Source organism: Lemur catta, chromosome 13 (genome assembly GCF_020740605.2).
Source record: "Lemur catta isolate mLemCat1 chromosome 13, mLemCat1.pri, whole genome shotgun sequence".
NCBI classification, from domain to species: domain Eukaryota; kingdom Metazoa; phylum Chordata; class Mammalia; order Primates; family Lemuridae; genus Lemur; species Lemur catta.
The window spans coordinates 36,071,530-36,090,982 of NC_059140.1; the positions used below are offsets into that span (position 1 = coordinate 36,071,530).

Consider the following 19,453-nt stretch of genomic DNA (forward strand, 5'->3'; position numbering starts at 1 on the left):
TCTATTCATAGTTGCAATAAAAATTATAAAAATATTTTTACTTAAATTTAAATAACATGTGCAAGAGTGCATGAAGAAAAGTATACAATTTTATTGAGGTAGATTAACTAAACAAATGTAAAAATATCCTTGAGCTTGGAAATACATTAAGCTTCCTAAAGATATTTATTAAATGAATGCATCTCATATCATATTCCCTATGCAACATTTTAAGGAACTTAACAAAGTGTTTCTAAAGGTCACCAAAAGAACATGTAGCTAGAAATAAACAAGGCATTTTAGATAAAAGAAACAAGTGAATTCTCTCATTCTATGAAATATTAAGACATATGATAAAACTATAATAATTTAAAGAGTGGGATTTGTATCTGGAGAACATAGAAATCAGAATTCACAGCCCTGAAGCATACAATATATTGCATTAGAACAACAACAAAAAAAATTAAGTTTTTCCTCACAGATTGGTGGAAAGAGAGAATCTTCATCTAGAAAATTTTTACTCCTTATCATTTTTCTTGAGATTATGACATTGACATAATTTTTCTAGAAAGAATTTTGGCACTATTTATCAAATTTTTAAAAATATTCTACGTTTTATATAGTAAAGCACAGAATAGGTTATTTATATAGGAAAATAAAGAAAAATATATAAATTCTAATAATAGTGGAAGAAATAAAAAAGTTATGTACCACATATTGATAAATGAGCAATAGTTTCTATAAGAAGCAAGTCCTCCAGACATAATGCTTCAAATATAAAAGAATCTGTTTTGCATATAAAGTATAAAAGAAGTGTTTCTGATTAGTGATGGTTCACCATTAATTTGTGATTCAATGACTCATGATCCTTCTGGTTTGTGGCTCTGCCATTTCCCATCCATGGCTTCCAATGAAGCCAGTCTCATTTGGGTAAAAGGCAAAAACCCTTGGAGTAGCATATGTATCAGGTATCATGGGTCAAAACTTCTGTTCACATCCCACCTGCAGGAACTCATTTATATAGCCAACACATAATTCCTGGGGATGCTGGCATTAATAGCCAAATTCTACACACTGGATGAAAGAAAACTATGTTTGGTGAACAAACGAGCTATAGCTGTCACAGGATCTCCAAATTGTACCTATCCCTCCAACAGAGAACACACCTACCCTCTACTGCAGGAAAACAAAATGCCTATCTCAAAATCCAGGACCTCTTAATGAGGGACATTTCTCTCCATCAGATCTAGAATGAGATTCCTATGGGTCCATTGACCTAAGAACTAAAAGGACCAATTATTGCTTGCTCCACAGATAAGACGACTGTAGGGAAATAAGAAACCCTATGTGAAAAAATTTAGGAGAGAAACAGAAAAGCAACTAATTTACTGCAATTATTAAATATTCCTGAGCAGACATTTGGTGGGCCCAAAGATTGTTTTAAGACCTACCCAGTGAAAAGATTATATTAATTTTTGTGGAAGTTCATGTTTTCCCATCAAATGCTTATTAGGCTTCTATTCTGTTACTTTCTTGTCAGTTCTGTGTACTAATTACCACAGCCCAAGTTCTTTTCTAGATACCTTACTTCTCTCTCAACTTAACTGTGGCGACCTTGAGGCTACATGAAAAACATAGCTGTGGACCAGGAGATAATATCCTCAGTCAGCTCTTTGCCACAGGATTGATTCATTTGCTCAAGTGAGAAATCTATTAAACCTGTTTTTCAAAAGCTTTGTCAGTTTTCCTTTACTATTTGGGGTAAAGAAGCCATAACTTTTCATTCCTATAAACCTTTCATCTCTAGATTCTGTTACTGTCTCAACTCACATACCACCCTAAATTCAATTCTATCACAATACCTTTTAGTGCTCCTTAAATTTTGTTTTTCTTGCTCTTTCTAAAAAAAAAAAAAAAAAAAAATCCTACATTCGTTGCTTAATTAAATTCCATTCTTTGTAATTAATTCCAATTTCATTTCACAATTGCTTACTGCCATGAATTTTCTCTACAAAGAATGGAACCATTGTCACATATTTTTGATATGTAGCATATTATAATTTTCCTGTTGTTTTGAGATTTGTTTTTACTTTTAGTTTTGAGCAGAGAGGAAATCAAGGATAGAAAACATTTTAGAAATATGTCCAAGTGGCTATATTTTTGTTTTTTCTAATTTTTTTTGTTTTCTATTAGTTTTATTATGCTTTAGTTACCTTATTTGAGTTTATTTCCATTTTTAAATATGTTTATGTTTTTATTTTTGGTCTGTTATTAGTTTATCATTTTTGCAAATATTACAAGAGCACTTGCAGAAAAGATGCATTTTGGTTGGGCACAATGTTTAATATAAGTCTTTACATTAAGATGTCTCATTCACAAGTTTTTTCCTTTGTATTAATATTTCAATTGACCAACTGTCTCCAAGTAATTTTTTTTCAGAAAGATATCTAAATGCTATGATTATAAGTACATTTTCATGTGTGTGATTTTTGCCTGGTTAGAAAGTTTGCCCTCAAGATTCTGTAGACACTGATCCATTTAATTCTGCAATAGTTAACAAGTACTTCTTCTGATTGGATATTAATGCAATTATTTCTGTATCCTAGATGTCTAGAAATTTCATCCTGATATAACTCCTTGTCTATCTTCTGTGTCTATCACTTTCTATCCAATCACATTTATCTCATTATTTTTATAAGGTTGCACAAGTTTTCTCTCCCAGAACTGTTTTCCATATCTCTGAATCTAATTTCAAAATTATTTTTCTACATCTGTTTACTTTTTTAAAATTTATTTTTATTTTTTTATTTCAGCATATTATGGGAGTACAAATGTTTAGGTTACATATATTGCCTTTGCCCTGCCAGAGTCAGAACTTCAAGTGTGTCCATCCCCCAGAGAGTGTGCACCGCACCCGTTAGGTGTGAATATACCCATCTCCTTCTTTCCCTCCTGTTTACTTTTAATATAGTTTTTCATTTCTATAATGGTTTTCTTATTTTCCACTGTTTCCTTCTCTACTTTAGCTCCTTGTTTTTAACTACTTCTATTGTCTTATCACTTCATATTTTTATATTTCTTCCTTAATGATTTCATTTAAATAGCTCATTTATTTAATTATTTATTCATATAAAAAAAGTATCCTATCCAAATTGTTTACCTTCTGCTGCCTGGCATCCTGGTGTCCCTCTGCTTGTTTAGGACCTTCTCTCTTTTTCCTGTTTTCCTTCTTCCTTTTTTTTTTTTTTTTCTTAATTTTAAGTATCCACACACAAATCTCTTGTTAGATTCACTCTGTAGTTCATCATAAGATGGCCACAGAGGCAGCTAAAGTTGCTATTTGTTTAAGAGTGGTATGGTAGACTCTGTTTGTTTCAGGTTTTTATTCTCCAATTCGGAATCTGCTTTAATTATTTCCTTTAAACTTGCTATTGAGGTTGGGCCATTAATAGTTTTAAATATATTTTCAGTTCTTTAGCTACCTGGGAAAATGTGGAGCCAATGGGTTAGGGAAGAACTGAGCAGCCTTGATTCAATTATTTTGTGTAAGACTATGTCTTCTGCCAAATCTGCTAAACCCAATTCAGATTTCAGCCATTGGCCCCTACTAAGTAGCTCTCTCTGGCAGAAAACCATGCCACTGTAGAATAACATGACTCGCAGTGAAGACATGAAGCATGCTCATTTGTGCCTTTGTTTTATATTTGAATGTTGACTTATCTCTGCTTAGGAACTTCCTTCAGTGGCTGCAAACCTGATTTCCAGATTAATGCTTCCCCTAAATCTTTTGCATTACCACAGGTCTTGGACATTTTTTTTTCCAGCTCAAAGAAACTTTAGTTGGCACTTCCCTCCTTAACCCTTCTTTTCCCTGCTGCCTTTTAGTAAGGAACTGGATACTATACCCTGTCCATTCCTCAATCTTCATCTTCCCAAATAAAGACTATTTGATTAGGGCCCGTTAGGATCCTCTTACTACGTTTAAAGGAATGTGTCATCTGCATTGTTTCTGGAGAGCCATGCATTAGTTCTTGATGTACGACTCCATTTAGGCCCAGGTTTTCACTGTTTCTGAAAGATATTATGCAATTTGATAATGCAGTTATCCCCTAGTTTATTATAGTTAAGCTTAGTGTTAATTTTTTTGATCGTTTCAGTAATTTTGAGCAGAAATTTATATAAAAACTATTTCTTTTACCAGAAGTACATTGTGGGTAATCAGAGACTTTACCTACTTAAAAATATTTTTTGTGCTTTCAGGCATGACAGATTATTTAGATAAATACAGTATTCTTGAATCTTTTGTACTTTATATTGTTCACTGCCATATGGTATCTAATATTGCAGAATCTGAAGTCAGCTTTATTTTTGCTTTCTTTATAAGTAAACTGTTTTTTGTGTGTGTTTGGGCACTTGAACTTTAAGACTTTTTCTAAGATGAAAGAAAGCAATATATCTGCTCTAGTCACCATATTTCTGTGCAGTCCAATAAAATAGGAGAATCGATCAGCTCTGCTGCCATCTCAGCGAAGCACTTTGGAAATAATTTTTGCTATTCTTTCTGCCACTTCTCACTCCACCTTATTGAAGGGGAAGCTATAAAGACTGATGAGAGTCTGGCATCCTTTTTTTTTTTTTCCACTGGATGGGAATAATATATGTAAGATCATTGGCCACTTATCATATCTCTAACTGTTTTGGCTATCATAGGTACCTCCTTATAAAAGTGAAATTTGTTCTCTCTGTTTATGGTTTGCTTGGTAACCTCACTAGGGTAGGCCCTACCCCTTTGAGGGAAAGTCTTCTGTCTTCCTCTGTCCATCTGTACCTGTGTGGCTGAATTTATTTTGAGAAGAAGTTGTAAAACACCCAAAGTGAGTCTAAGCTGCTTTCTCCAGTCAAGAAATAACTTGATGCCATATTTCAATGCCCAGTTGGCTCTTGCACCTATTTCAATTAGTTAAGAAATCAAGGGTAGGGAGAGATATGACTAATAAGCTTTTTACAAACCTCCTACAAAGATAGATCTATGTTTTTATCTATTTTATCTATTTTAGTTTCGTTTTCCTGATTTCTGGCAGACTCAAACTCTTGCTCTATACATGTGATCATCATATATATATATATATATATATATATATATCTTATGATAGAAGAGAAGGTATTGGAAATATGGGTAATTCCAGATGGAAAGTGTATGTTTTTCATCCGTTCGTTTCTCTTTAGTTTTAATCTATGCATTTATTTGCTTAATTTGTGAAGTACAATGCCAGGTTCCAATGCATCAACAGTTACCTTTCCTGGTGTAGGAATAGCCTTGTCACCTCTAAGATCAAATTTGTCTTGTGATGGGAATTCACTGGAGCCACTCTCTTGACTGTTTTTCTATAATCCCTATTCCATCTCTTGTAATATTTCCTGTCAGCATGACTCTTAGCCCAGTTGATTGTGCTACCACTTGCCAACTTGATAAAGTATCCCTCTTGACTCACAATCACCACTGCTGAAATGGCTTGGTTTGTTACTGTCACCTGTGATACAACATCAAATTAGCATACTGGCTTCAAGTGCTTTTCTTTAGCCTGGTTTTACAAACTCAGTTCCTGCCCAAAATTCTTCAAAGTTATCAGCAATTGAGCAACTTCCATGGTTTCAATCAGTGCAAGTTCTCTCTTATTCTATATTTTAGAAGAGAGAGAAAGGTGATAAATACATATGTTGTCATGGTCCCATCACTCTTCACAATTCTTGAATCACAAACTTTTGAAAGTAGTAACTATCCAAATCTCTGGGACTTTAGAAAAAGCAAAAAATAAATAGGAAAAATGCAAGGTCTTTCATACAGCAAACACACTCTTGGATTTCTCTGCCCATAAGCAAATCTAAAGGTATGATTATAAAGCTACAGGAAGCAAAAATGTGTTTTCCCACCCAATGTACAACTGAATCTATTTGGGTTTCTATAATATATATCTCAGTAACCCAAGTTAATTTACATATCAAATTCTTGGAAGGGAGGGAAGGAAGACCAAATAAATAGGCTGATTATCAGTGAGTGTTATATTTGTCCTATTTCCTTTTATAAAGAGAAAAGAGGTAAGATCTCTTAGGCCTGACTGATATTCTGACTTTCAAAAAGATATGGTATACTTCTATGGGTTTCACTATTTTATGTCTTCTTCATCAAATTAAATACAAACTAATATTTATTTTACTAATTTTTAACAGTGCTCTGCAATTGCACAGAATCTATATTGCCAGTCACTAATTCTAATTACATAGATTCATCCCAAGAGAGCCCAATAGTTCTCAAGACCAGAAATATAAAGTCATTTAATTCAAAAATATTGAACACTATACAAATAGAATACATAATGCCAAAACATCAGCAGTATCTGAAATAGGCTTTTGATTAATGTTTTGTGTTAGGCAGACCTAGGTATTCATAAAGGGCATGTGAAAGCACAGCAAAATAGGAACAAATCTAAACAAACGTCATTCTTTTCAACAGCCCACTAATGCATGGCTAAGAATGTATTTTCTATATTTTCAGATGCAACTAAATTATCTATAATAAGTTGTTAACTCTGCTGTATCAGAGGGTTGGAAGTGGTGCTACCATTTGGAAAACACAAAGGTATTTAAGTGGATACTACTAAATTTACTACAGCAACTTTCAGCCCAAAAGCAATTTGTATTTTGTTGTTGTACATGTTGATATAAAAGAAAAGAACATGACGAACTGAAGTTTTTCCCCCAAAGGAACTTGACCTCCTTAGTGGAAAAAAAAGAAAAGAAAAAGAAAATAAAACACAGCTGTTTGGCCTAAAGGAAGAAAAGGATTCCCCAATGACAAATTTATAATCAAGAGGAAATCAGGTCCAAAAATTGAAATGAAGGCAGCCAATGAAATTGTCTCTGAACTTATATAAAATAGTTTGAGCTTCAAAGGATAATGAAGAGAAATGTCTACAAAGTAACTCTCCATAGTAACTCTCCAAAACTACCAAGGAGAAAAGAAGAAACACAATGTAATACTTGAATATATTATGCATTTCTGGATTTTCTTTAAAACTGCCACAAAGTTCCAATATACTTAACACTACTACATCAGGGATCGCTGATGCTAAGTCTTAATTCCAACCACACCACAATCTGCATCTTGGATGGAGAGACATCAGCTGTCCTATGATAGGAAATAAACAACACTCCTGGGACAACAGGTAAATAGGTAAATGGTATAAATAAAGTGAATTTGAAATACAGATCCTATTTCTTTAGCAATTAAATTACAATCAAAGCATGCAGAGTTATTAGAATCAGAAGTGGTAGTGAAATCCGGATCTGCCTTGATCAAGTCAAACCATCCAAAACTTACAAACTGACTTTCTTGACTGAAAAAAAATAAATCATTTTCATATATAACAAGTACAAAAAGTTTCAATTTGCAACTCTTTGCTCTCTCAAGGAATAGCCTTAAATTCTTAACATGTACCAGGTGGCTGCACTATGCTTGCACTCTATATTATTGCATAGATAGGAGCAAATACCCAATACCTCACAAACTTGTAGAGATTTAACATAAATATGAAGATGACTTACAAATCTCTAAATAGAATCCCAAGACTTTTGTTTAATGATTGTATTTTATTTTAGTCTGCTTTACTGTAACATCTCAAAAGATAAGGTTTATTTTTAAATCAGTTAATTTCATTCCATTCTTTGTAGTTTGGAGAAGGGGGAAAGTTAAATCTTGCTAGTATCGATTAAGATTTTGTGGTATCCTATGGACTCTGTCTGCAGTTATCACTTTGTGTCCCCTGGCCTCAATTCCTGTCATTAGCTTTTCCCTTCACTTGCCACAACTTGAAATGGTTATGAATTGTGCTTCCTCTCAACCAAAAGGAAGTTTTGCCAAACTATGCTGTCAGCAGAGTAGCTTGCAGGCATAAGTAATTCACAGGATAAAAACTTTTGAGATTATTTTCTCTAACAAAACATATTTTAATTTTTTTAGTTAGAAACGAACTCCAATTTGTTAAGGTAAGATTTCCTTTGATTACCCCTCAGTGTTTTTAATAATACACATTGCTTGTAACTCCATAGAGATATTTACAAATATACAATAAAAAGCCCATATTTAAGACATTTTGAATTGCTGTAATATTAAAAATAGGAATGCAAGTAATTAATGATAAAATAACAGGAAAAATATTTCAAAATATCTATGCTATTCCCAGTAGAAACAAATGATTTCTGTGTGAATAATGACATGTACACAAAATGAAAAATAACTTGGCTATTTTTTCAACATGTTGTTCTGATACCAAAAGGACAAAGAATAATAATCAGTACACTCCAGTACAATGAAGAAAACAGAATTGCAGATGTTGTGGCTCCTAACCAGAGGAGGCAGGACCCCTGAGCAAGGAAACTCTCTGGTGGCCAGAATTGCTGAACACACATCCTGAAACCAAGAAACACCGAAGCTTGATGAGAACTCGGAATCACCACGAGAAGCAAAAGAAGCTTCCAGACTGAAAACTCACAAAGTTTTCTGCACTTGTTTTACTTGAAATTTAAATTACATATCATAGATTTTTTTTTTTTAGTCTTTCTGACTAAATTGGGGCAAAATAGCAAGTAATTTTTTGAGACAACCAAAAGAAAATTGTTTTTCTTTCATGGCATTGACCATAATGTTTGTTTATAAATGTGTAAAAAAACCTAAGAAGAGGGCTTCCTAGGGGCTGTTCCAGGTGGTACATGCAGAAGAGGTTTTATCTATATGAGAGGATCTCAAAGACAAACTTGACCACCCTCATAAGCAAAAAGCCACAGAAGTAATAAATTGTATGGGTGATTCCTCCAGCCCATATTCTGTCAGCCACAGTGGGTGAGGAATATTCTTTGGAACTTTAACAATCAGGGTTGTAATTTACAACTAGGTGCTTTATTAAATCTTCTTAGGACATACTCATATTTTTAGATTTTCTCCCTCTTAAAGATACCAACTCCAGAATATTTCTACTGGATTTTTGTAGCAGATACATTGCATTTATTAAAAGATAATTCATTATTTCCCATGTTTATTAAGCAAATATATATTGCATATATACATATATATGCATTTGTAAATATGTGACCTCAGAACAGCATTACAACGTTGAGATGATATGATTCCAGCTAAAAGTAAAAACATTTGAAGTGACATTTCAGCTTTTTCCACCCTTATTATCAATAAACATCAAATATTTCTTGTATATGCTTTAATCCTGACAATAGTACAGGGGCCTGCCCTCTCCGCTGATTGTTTCCTTGTACATCACCTCAAATTCTGGGAATGCATGTTTGGTCATAATTATAATAAATATTTATAACAGATTCGAAGGATTTTTTTTACCTTTTAAACTAAACTGATTTTAAAAGGAAACCAATTCATTTCTCATCCCTGAGGTAATATAAGTAGATTTTGTTTTAAACTTGGGCATTTGTTTTAACCAAGTAAGTTGTTTCTGATGAAGCTGAAGTAATGTTGGGCTTTGTCAATTGAATATGACATCTGAAACAAGGAAGCTGTAAATCCCTCCCTACTCAGCTCAGATCATGGCTGAAATCTGTGTCCATTCTGGGCAGTGTGCTTTCAGAGAAGCATCAATGAATTTCAGTTTTACCGGAAAAGGGTAAAGGAATGATAAAGGAATTCAAAATCACACCCAAGGGAACCAGTGGGTGAGCTATGACAAAGAATCTGGCAGGCCCAATTATTCTATATTTCTATGAATAAATTGAGTTAGATTATGAATAATATTCTTATATAATATATGTAAAGTACATTGAAGTGAGAAGTTCCCAGACTTTTCATTCAAATTTATAATTCAAAATACCATGACTTAATACATACAGTTAGAATTCAGAATCTAATCGTATTGCACATAAATAAAATGCGCATGATAGCTTTATTTACTTTTGGCAGAAATTACTATTTTTTCTTCCCATTATATAAAATGGAATTTTGACACTCTTACAGAAAATTGAACATTTTACAGGGGATCATATTTTCTACAATCTGTGAGTGCCTAGATTTTATAAGACAAAAATCTACATATTCCATTATTTATTATAAAAGCTATAGAAAATAAGGATTAGAAAATAATTTGATTACATTTGACATATCTTGTATAGTCACATTCTTTCTTTAAATCAATATTTTTCAACTATGTTTTTCAGTACTAAAGTTTCAAAGGAAGGGCTTAATGGAATCTTTAGATGGATAAGGGAAAATGAGGGGGATACTTCATCCCTATAATAAAATTTGATTTAGAATAATGCATTTCACAGCATTATATGTGTGTGTTTACATATACACTCAGACACACACAGTGAAAATACAGCTAACTTTTTTACAATCATTGCTATAAACCATGCTTTTGTAATCAATATTAATTTTTGGTATTATTTTTACCAACTTTGTCTTAAGTCTTTCAAGTTTCCAACAAAAGCCTGTACAGCATATAAGAAAATGACTATATTTTCATTCCATATTTCAGGCACCACTCAGGCAACAAGATAGAGGTAACATTTCTCTTGTACTAGCTCTGGGGCAAGGACAGTTCCAAGGAAATGTGCATAGCTGTAATCTAGCCTTTTTCATTAAACTTGAAACACTTGAGTGTCCTCTTGATTGTAAAAGCATAGGAAATGTTCTGTCAACACCATGACATTTGATTATCAAGATGTAAAAAGATCTTACAGTAGCATGATCAAAAGTTCAATTTTTTAAAAAAATCAATTTTCCACATAAGTATTGTTGTTATAACTTCATTTATTCCATACATAAGTTATTAAAGGTCTACCTTTTATGGTAGGTGTAAGAATTTCATAGATAAAGGACATATACCCAGCTATCAAGATAGTCAAAATATAATGGGGGAGGTAAAAAATCAACAGGAAATTGATATTTCCCATATTGGAAGTATGTGGCAAGGACATTTAATCCAGATTAAAGGATCAGAAAAGGCTTCACAGAAAAGGAAACACAATTGAATTATTAATAAAATATACCAAAGGAAGTAGAAGGGCATTCCAGATAGAAGGAGAATGCGGGTTGGAGAAATGCATGTGGATTTGTATTGTTATAAGGAAGAAGAGTACAAATTGGAAGAAGATGAGAAGTAAGATTAATCAATAAGAGGTAAAAGATCATGAACTTTACACCAAGCAAAAAATTTGAATCTTATCATAAAGGATAAACTATTTAATATTTCAAGAAAAAAGTGTGACAGTGGAGATTGAATAATGGTAGATTTGAAAGATCTTACCTAGAAAAAAATGGACAGGACTCAGATATGTATGTAGGACGTGAAGGAGACACATCAATGAACACAAGCTCACTTATATTTTTAAACTAAGGTGAATGAGTACATGTTCTCAGAATTACAACATTCCACCAAAATCACTTAATATGTACAATGAAAAATATCTCTTAACATTTTCCAGGGAAGACTTGTTATTCCAGTAAAACATATTCGTTTTCTCTGTGCCATTTATACATGTACCATGCTTTTTCTCAACCAGAACATTTAGCCCCTATCCTCAAAAATGCACCCCTTCCTCCCAAGCTGAAATTCTTCTCCATGAAGACACAGTTGGCCATCTAAGGGAAGCACACAGTGCCGTGATGTTAGCCCACCTTCAAATCCTAACACAGACCCACTGCTTTCTCCTCGTGTTTGTTATGGTTGCCTTGGCTCCAAAGGTCTGCATCAATCTGCCCTGTTCTTTACCCCACCGTTCTCTCATAATGCTCAATTATTTGTTCATTTCACTCTGTTACCTGCACATTAGACACTTTTGTTCACATGTGAGTGAAATAAGTAGAAAATCACTTCTGGCGCGGCCATTTGATTAGATATTTTTCTTTGTTTTCACTTTATTTTCCTATTTTTCTTCAAAAGATCTCATCATCTCAACTAAGAAAAGCAGTTAGTAATAGAATGACTATTGCCCAGGAAAGCTTTCTAATGTCTCCTGAAGAAAAAATCATATTCTATATGGAAATATATTCTCCTGAGCTTTTACCTAAAACATTCACCTCTCTGTACAAATATAAAATCAGCTGTGGGTAATTTTCTGCATCCATTCTATTCCTTATAGGTTATATTTGATTTCTTCTTTAGTGCTTAAATTTATTCTACAGCAATTCCAAACATAAACAAATATTTCAAAGAAACTTAATAGAACATACACCAACAAACAAAACAAAGCAAAAAATTTTCTTTAAGATAAAGACCAAAATGAATCAAGGAATGTTTTTATGATAGATCTGAATTCATTTCCAGCAACGCTTCTGTCCCTTATCCCTAAATGCTTTGATTGATAGGATATTTTTAGTTTTTTCTTTCAACTCATGGGAATCTCTGAGGTGGCAGCTTGGAAGTTACCGGTTGTCCCACATGACCATGTAAGCGAGTAGCTGGCACAAGTAGGCTTTGGAGGGGGTCCTACCAAAGGTCAAGTGACCCCTGCTGAGTCATAGGCCAATGAATGTCATGTCAAGTGACTTGTCCAAGGCAACTTTTTTGTCTCTAAACCCCAAAGAAAGACACAATATAATTTCCCATTATACCCATTATCCATTTACCATTTCCCTGACAGTTTTATCTTTTCATAACCAGAACTGATGAGAAGTTCTAAAAAGAAGAGTACAAAAACAGGAAGAGACTACTCTATTTTGAGGTAACAAATGTTACATTACAAAAACAAAATGAACAGGCCAGTTGCGGTGGCTCACGCCTGTAATCCTAGCACTCTGGGAGGCAGAGGCGGGTGGATATTTTGAGCTCAGGAATTCGAGACCAGCCTGAGCAAGAGCGAGACCCCATCTCTATTAAAAAAAAAAAATAGAAAGAAATTAGCTGGACAACTAAAATATATAGAAAAAATTAGCTGGGCATGGTGGCGCATGCCAGTAGTCCCAGCTACTCGGAAGGCTGAGGCAGTAGGATTGCTTGAGCCCAGGAATTTGAGGTTGCTGTGAACTAGGCTGACTCCACAGCACTCTAGCTGGGGCAACAGAGTAAGACTCTGCTCAAAAAAAAAAAAAAAGAAATGAACAAAAAGACTACAAAAGAGGATAATAATGAGGCTTCCAAAAGACCTTCACTTCAATATAAGCCAAACCCTGTTCACTGTCTTCCTCTAGCTTGACAGGGAGACTCTTCCCTGTTGGTAAAACAAATTCACTCAGAACTGATTGTCTAAATTCTGAGTGTAGCAGAAATCTTTTCCTGGTAACATTTGCTACTGTCTACATGGCAGCTATTTCTATCATAACTTCTTTAAAGTAAAGTAGGTAAATTACTCTCTAACTAAATGCATTCACTGTGCTAGGCAGGGCTTGGTGATCATTTGTATGGCATATGCTCCATTGTCATTGCAAACATTAATTTAGTAAGTGTTTATAGATCTATTTCCTAACAATAAAAGGTCTTTAGGCTTCTCAAAACCACAGCGTACTTGATATGTTTTCTATAAACTAGCAAGCTGTTGCAAAAGGAGAAAGACTATTTCAGAATTGAAGAACAATGCAGCTATTAGTGGTGTTAGTTTAAATCTATAATAAAATATTCAAAAGTGTCTTTAAAATGATAGTGAAGAATAAATGAATGAGTGAGTGAATGAGTGCTTTAGGAAATCTTACAGAAGACCTCTTAGACTGCTCGTACAGTTGTTGTAAATCAAACTGTAACAAACCCTATGCATGGTCATACAGAGTGGTATAATGGACATCGGAGATGCAGAAGTGGGGAGGGTGGAAGGCAGGTAAGGGATGAAAAATTACCTGTGGGGTACAGTGTACACTATTTAGGTGACAGGTACACTAAAAGCCCCGACTTCACCATTGTACAATTCATCCATATTTCAAAAAACTATATGTACCTCCTAAATCTATTGAAATAAATAAAAAGAAAAACTGTATGTAGCAAACACTGAAAATATTATCTATAGTTTATTAAGGATCATAAGGTCACATCAGAGACGAGTTAGCAGTTCCCAAACATTTCTAGTGTGTCTCTAGCAGAGAGATAGAATTAATTACTCTTTTATGTTCGTACCACTATTTTAATGGGATAGGACTCACAGTTTGACAAAAGTCCTTATTAGAAAAATTCTCTCAAACCATCCTATTGTTACATGTGTAATCCAAATCCCTGTCCTTTAATATTATCCCTTTCCCTCTCCGTATTCTCTTAATTTTTCTTCTAAATAATGTAAAGCATTGTAGGTTGTCATGTTTTGTGAATCTTCTCAGCCTCCCTGTGGGAGAGGTGTATGGTGAAAGAGGAGGGTGAGTCACTGAGAGAGGAATTGATGGTCGTGCACTAAACTTTTCCTTCTTCTCCCTGCATATACTCTGCCCTTCCAATCATCTCAACGCTTCTGTGGCTTTGAAAATCATGTCTACGCTGATAACTCATAAATCCATACTTACAATCCTAAACTTTGTCTGAGCTCCAGACCTCTTTATTTAATTGCATACAACCCATCTATCCCATAGGCACCTCAAAACCAACTTGTCTAAATATGTATTCATCGTCTTCTCCTACTAGTCTTCTATCCTCCTACAATCCCTAAACCAGGAGACTCTACTCCAGTGCCCAATTTGTTGCCATGTGTACATTATCAATCATGATTATCATCACCTGCGCACACACATATCCACTTATCTTCACCTCTGCTGTCACTTTCCTAATCCATACTACTATCATCTTTCACCTAAACCCAAATTTCCACCCACTTTCCTGGTTATGCACCCTGTTTCCTTCCAATCTATCTATTTTCTACATTGCAATATAATCTTTCTATAACTATGCTTTTCATGGTTTACAGTTTCTTGATAGCATCTCCCTATCCTTTGAAAAATTTCAAACTCCTGGACCTGGTTTAACAATGTGTTTATAATCAGAGAGAGCCCAGGTTGCCTTTGTCACCTGATCTCTCACTTCTCCCCTGCCAAATTCAACCCCAACTGCATAGAACTTTCTCCAGTTCTTTGGAATTACCACAAACCCTCCAAGTCTGTTCTTCCATATTGTGCCCTGATGAAATATTCATACTCCTCAGTTGTTTATGTGTTTAACTTCCAGCTCATCCTTTGGATTTCAACTCAGAATGTTTTCCTGCCAGAAGTCTTGGCTTTGACCTATAGACTCAAAATGGACAAAGAATGTGTCTGCCTTGTGTATCACAATAACCCCAGCACCTAACAGCCAGAGTTCTTGGCACTTACTAGTTACTCACTATATTTGGGTTAAAGAGGTAAAAATTTTCAGGCCAAAGTTCAGAATATGAGTTTTAGTCCTGTTATATTATTAGCTTAGTTAATTAGGTCAAGGGTAAAATAAGGAAGGTACCAAAATCTGAATCTATTTTTAAAGATTTAGGGAACAAATTTTCAAAATGGACTTATATGGTTTTCAGTTGTCCTCTCTGAGCAACTCAGAAAAGCCATATACCAATTGGTGGAAAGCTCTTTCACATTAGAATTTAGTAAAAGCCAAACTGTCCACAAAAAAAAGTCTTATTTGTCATCATTCTCAATTTTAATAGGAAAACTAAATTAAATTAAATTAAATTTTAAAATCTTTCCTAAAAATTTTTTCTGCTAATTAACAGTTTGGCTTGGCATTGTGATTCCTGATCAGATTCTTTACCTAATAAAGATTGAATGACTGAGCCTTCTACCTCTGGAGATCTGGAATCAGTTTACTGGGACACAACCTGAGTTATCCTTATTCACTTGACATAAGTAGCAGGAGCTGTGTGAGTTACAATTGCACTCATGCTGATCTACTAATGGGATTGGATGAGTGGATTCAATTTTACCAAGAAAATATTGAGTCTGATCTAGAAGCCAAGCTCTTTATAGTCTCATATCTCATCAAACCCTGTCTTTTACTAACATCACAATTTGTACAAATGCTGTTCAAAGCAACACATTAAAAATGACTGGAAATGTGGCTTTATGGTGATAAAGGATTTTTATTCCATTTTCCTATCTGGTCATTGCATATTCATTTATAAGATGTTTATTATTGATAATGAGCTGATTTTCATTGCTTCTTGCTTCTCAGACAAATATGATTATATAAATATTGATATAGATGTGGAGATATGGATACAGGTATAGATATTGATAAAAATAAAATGTTGGTTTTTCTTTCATCCATTTCCCTAAGCTATTATATAGTTTACTGGTATACTTTTATTTATATGGACTGGTATGCTGAAAGTGTTTCTATTTAAAGTTCTTGTTAATATTTAAAAACATTACTTCTTTGAGAATTCATATTGCTTAATCATCATATTTTTAAAAAATAACAAAATGATTTGGAAAATCTCATTGCACAAGCTCATGAGCAATTCTTGCTTTTGAGGTCACAGTTTCTAAAAATAATATCTTTTTTTAAAATAATGTGACCTAGGCATCAGATTTGTAGTACTAAGATTGTTTGTTTTTTTCCTTCAGAAATAGTAAAGGAAACCAGCAGTTCCTCTTTGTAATAATGTTCACTTACACAGCAAGAGATGCAAATATATTTTTTCGTGACCTGGATTTTTAGAACAGCTCATTAGTGCCATTTAGCATGTAATAGATATTTTGGCTAAAGAAGTTTATGGGTTTTACAAATAATTTCTTCCTCCCACACACCAAATTTAACAGTTTTATAGTCCTTTACAACTTCCACCCCACGCATGCACCTCATCATTATACCAGGAGCCAAATTTTAATGATTTTTGTTGCCTCTAGCACCTTATACATGGCTAGAAATGATGCACCCCAAACTCTGATTAAATACGAAACTTGACTGATGGAAAACAGGTCCACCGAGTAAGTAATAATGATGAGTGAGATTTCATGCTGTTTTACTGCCAACAGACCATCAGAAACGGAGCTCAGTTCATATAAAAACAGCCCTCGACCAAACAAGTCAGGATGGCTGGCGGCCTTGGTAAACACGTAAATGAACTTGATAACCCTCTCTGTTTGGAGAATTCATGTAAAATACTCTCCTGCTTGCTTTATTTGGTTTGGTTTAAAATGTCAAGGGATTTGCAATGAGGCCATTAGCTTCCAAACTCCTAAATTAATTGAATGTGTATCATACAATGGCTGACCAGGACCTGAAGTACGACACACAATATCTTGAGGAAACCCGAGAAACACACAACAGAATCTGCGAATAATGTGTAAGGTAGCTAAAAGGAAACATGATTGAGTTTCTCCAAATACTGAGCACCGCCATGCTAAAAACACAAAGAGTTGGCAACATGAAGAATTATTGTATCTTGTTGTAACTTAATAAGGTATAATGATGTGACAGTAAGAATAATGAGTAATATTTATTGAACACTTAGTAACTGCTAGATTCAATACTGTGTTCTTTCTATATATGAATTCATATAACCCTAACAACATTTTAATGTAAATAAATTTTTCACATTTCACGCATATGAACACTGAACTTCAAGGATAGTGAAAGTACCTTGCTCAAGGTCACATGTGAGCCTTGGCTATAGAGCCAGCATCCAAACCCTGGTATGTTGGATTCAAACTGTTCTCACTACACAATTTATATTTCATTCATTCATTTTTATACTTAACCTGGTACTTATATTAATCATCTGAGTCTTTTCTGAACCAAATTCCTGCCTTTTATTGTAAATGAAACAAGGGGTAAAACTAAGTGATTTATAAGATAATAAACTGTGACCAGCCCATTCAAGGCAGAGTTGATTCTAGACAAAATGACAGAACAAAAGTTTGCATTTGAGCCCCTCTAAACTTCATTTTGCACACAGATTCCCACCATCTACCCTCCAAAAGGTGTTGTTCTTCAATCTTGCGACCTTTAAAATATCCCTCTCTGTAACTCAACTCCACCGCGTTGGACAATGGCCCAACCTTTGTCTTCTTTATATAGCTTTCCAACAACACAGTGTATAAATCTTACTCTCTGTGTATCATTCTCTCACATCTTCACTGGAAATTTTTCCTGTCTATTAAAACTCAGGCCATTTTTATTTCCCCCAGTGAAAGAAAGGTCTGTTGCCTTAATAAGACTTTTTCTGAGTTTAATATAGTCCTAATAATAATTGCAAACAACTTCTGTCAGGGCTTTTTCTTGCCAAAAAAAAAAGATTTTCTTTTCTCCACTACCTAATGCATTCTCTTACTTCCAAATTTTTCTATCCCTCTTTCTTCTATCTTTTATATTCAATACTTGACTGACTCAGATTCAGCTTTTCCTCTAGCATTCAGAATATTGGCTCATCAAGCACAAGCATGAACACACCCACATTAACACCCATCTCTGGATGTCTTTTTGTGTGAGCATCCTTGACCCAATTGTGGGTTTGCCTCCTGGACATCAGTCTTCTTCTGAGAGCCAGTCTCACATAGCCACAACTACCCAGCTCATTCTAGAATCCATGTCTGCTAAATTTCATTGCACCTTGATAATGTAGTAAAAATCAAATTGATATTTTTGTAAAATAGTGGTGTGAAGTACTATCATTTTCTTGAAATGGACACTCTGATTCGTTTTATTACTTCACAAAGGTAAATAAACCATACCATCAAATATTGAGTCCCAGAAAAATAAATTAGTAAGGCAATTTCATCCATTAGTCTTTGATTCCAGAATAAAAAACATCTTTGATTCACTTGATTTCAATTGTTTTATCCTGTATTTTAAATATACACATAAGTCACTTGATCATAATCTATTGTAAAATGTAAAAAAGGTGTAAGTAGGCTGGGTGCAGTCACTCACGCCTGTAATCCTAGCACTCTGGAAGGCCGAGGCGGGAGAATTGTTTGAGCTCAGGAGTTTGAGGCCAGCCTGAGCAAGAGTGAGAACCCGTCTCTACTAAAAATAGAAAGAAACTACATGGACAGCTAAAAATATATATAGAAAAATTAGCTGGGCATGGTAGCACGTGCCTGTAGTCCCAGCTACTCGGGAGGCTGAGGCAGTAGGATTGCTTGAGCCCAGGAGTTTGAGGTTGCTGTGAGCGGCTGATGCCACGGCACTCTAGCCCGGGCAACAGAGTGAGACTCTGTCTCAAAAAAAAAAAAGGTGTAAATGGCATTGATCAGAACAAATAAAGTGCTGATCACCAATAAAGTACTGATCAGCAATATTAATAAATGGATGAAAGGTAATAGTCCTATAAAAAAGCAATTTACTTAAAAAAATTCTAGTGGAAGAAAAGTAATATTAATGAAACATATTGGAAATCTGGAAAAAAAAATCCATGGGTGAACATGATCAAAATGGGAATTATAGAATATATAAAGTTTAACTCTCCAGAAAAATCAGAAGGAAAAAGAAATAAGAATATGAGAATAATTGCAGTAAAGAATCAATTATTTAAAAGTATCAAAGTGTTATTTTGAGGAAAGAAA

General features: G+C 34.2%; 1 pseudogene; it reads right to left on the bottom strand.

Annotated features, from left to right (window-relative positions):
• LOC123649069 overlaps nucleotides 1–19,453 on the bottom strand; it is an 87,859-nt pseudogene that overhangs the window by 40,116 nt on the left and 28,290 nt on the right.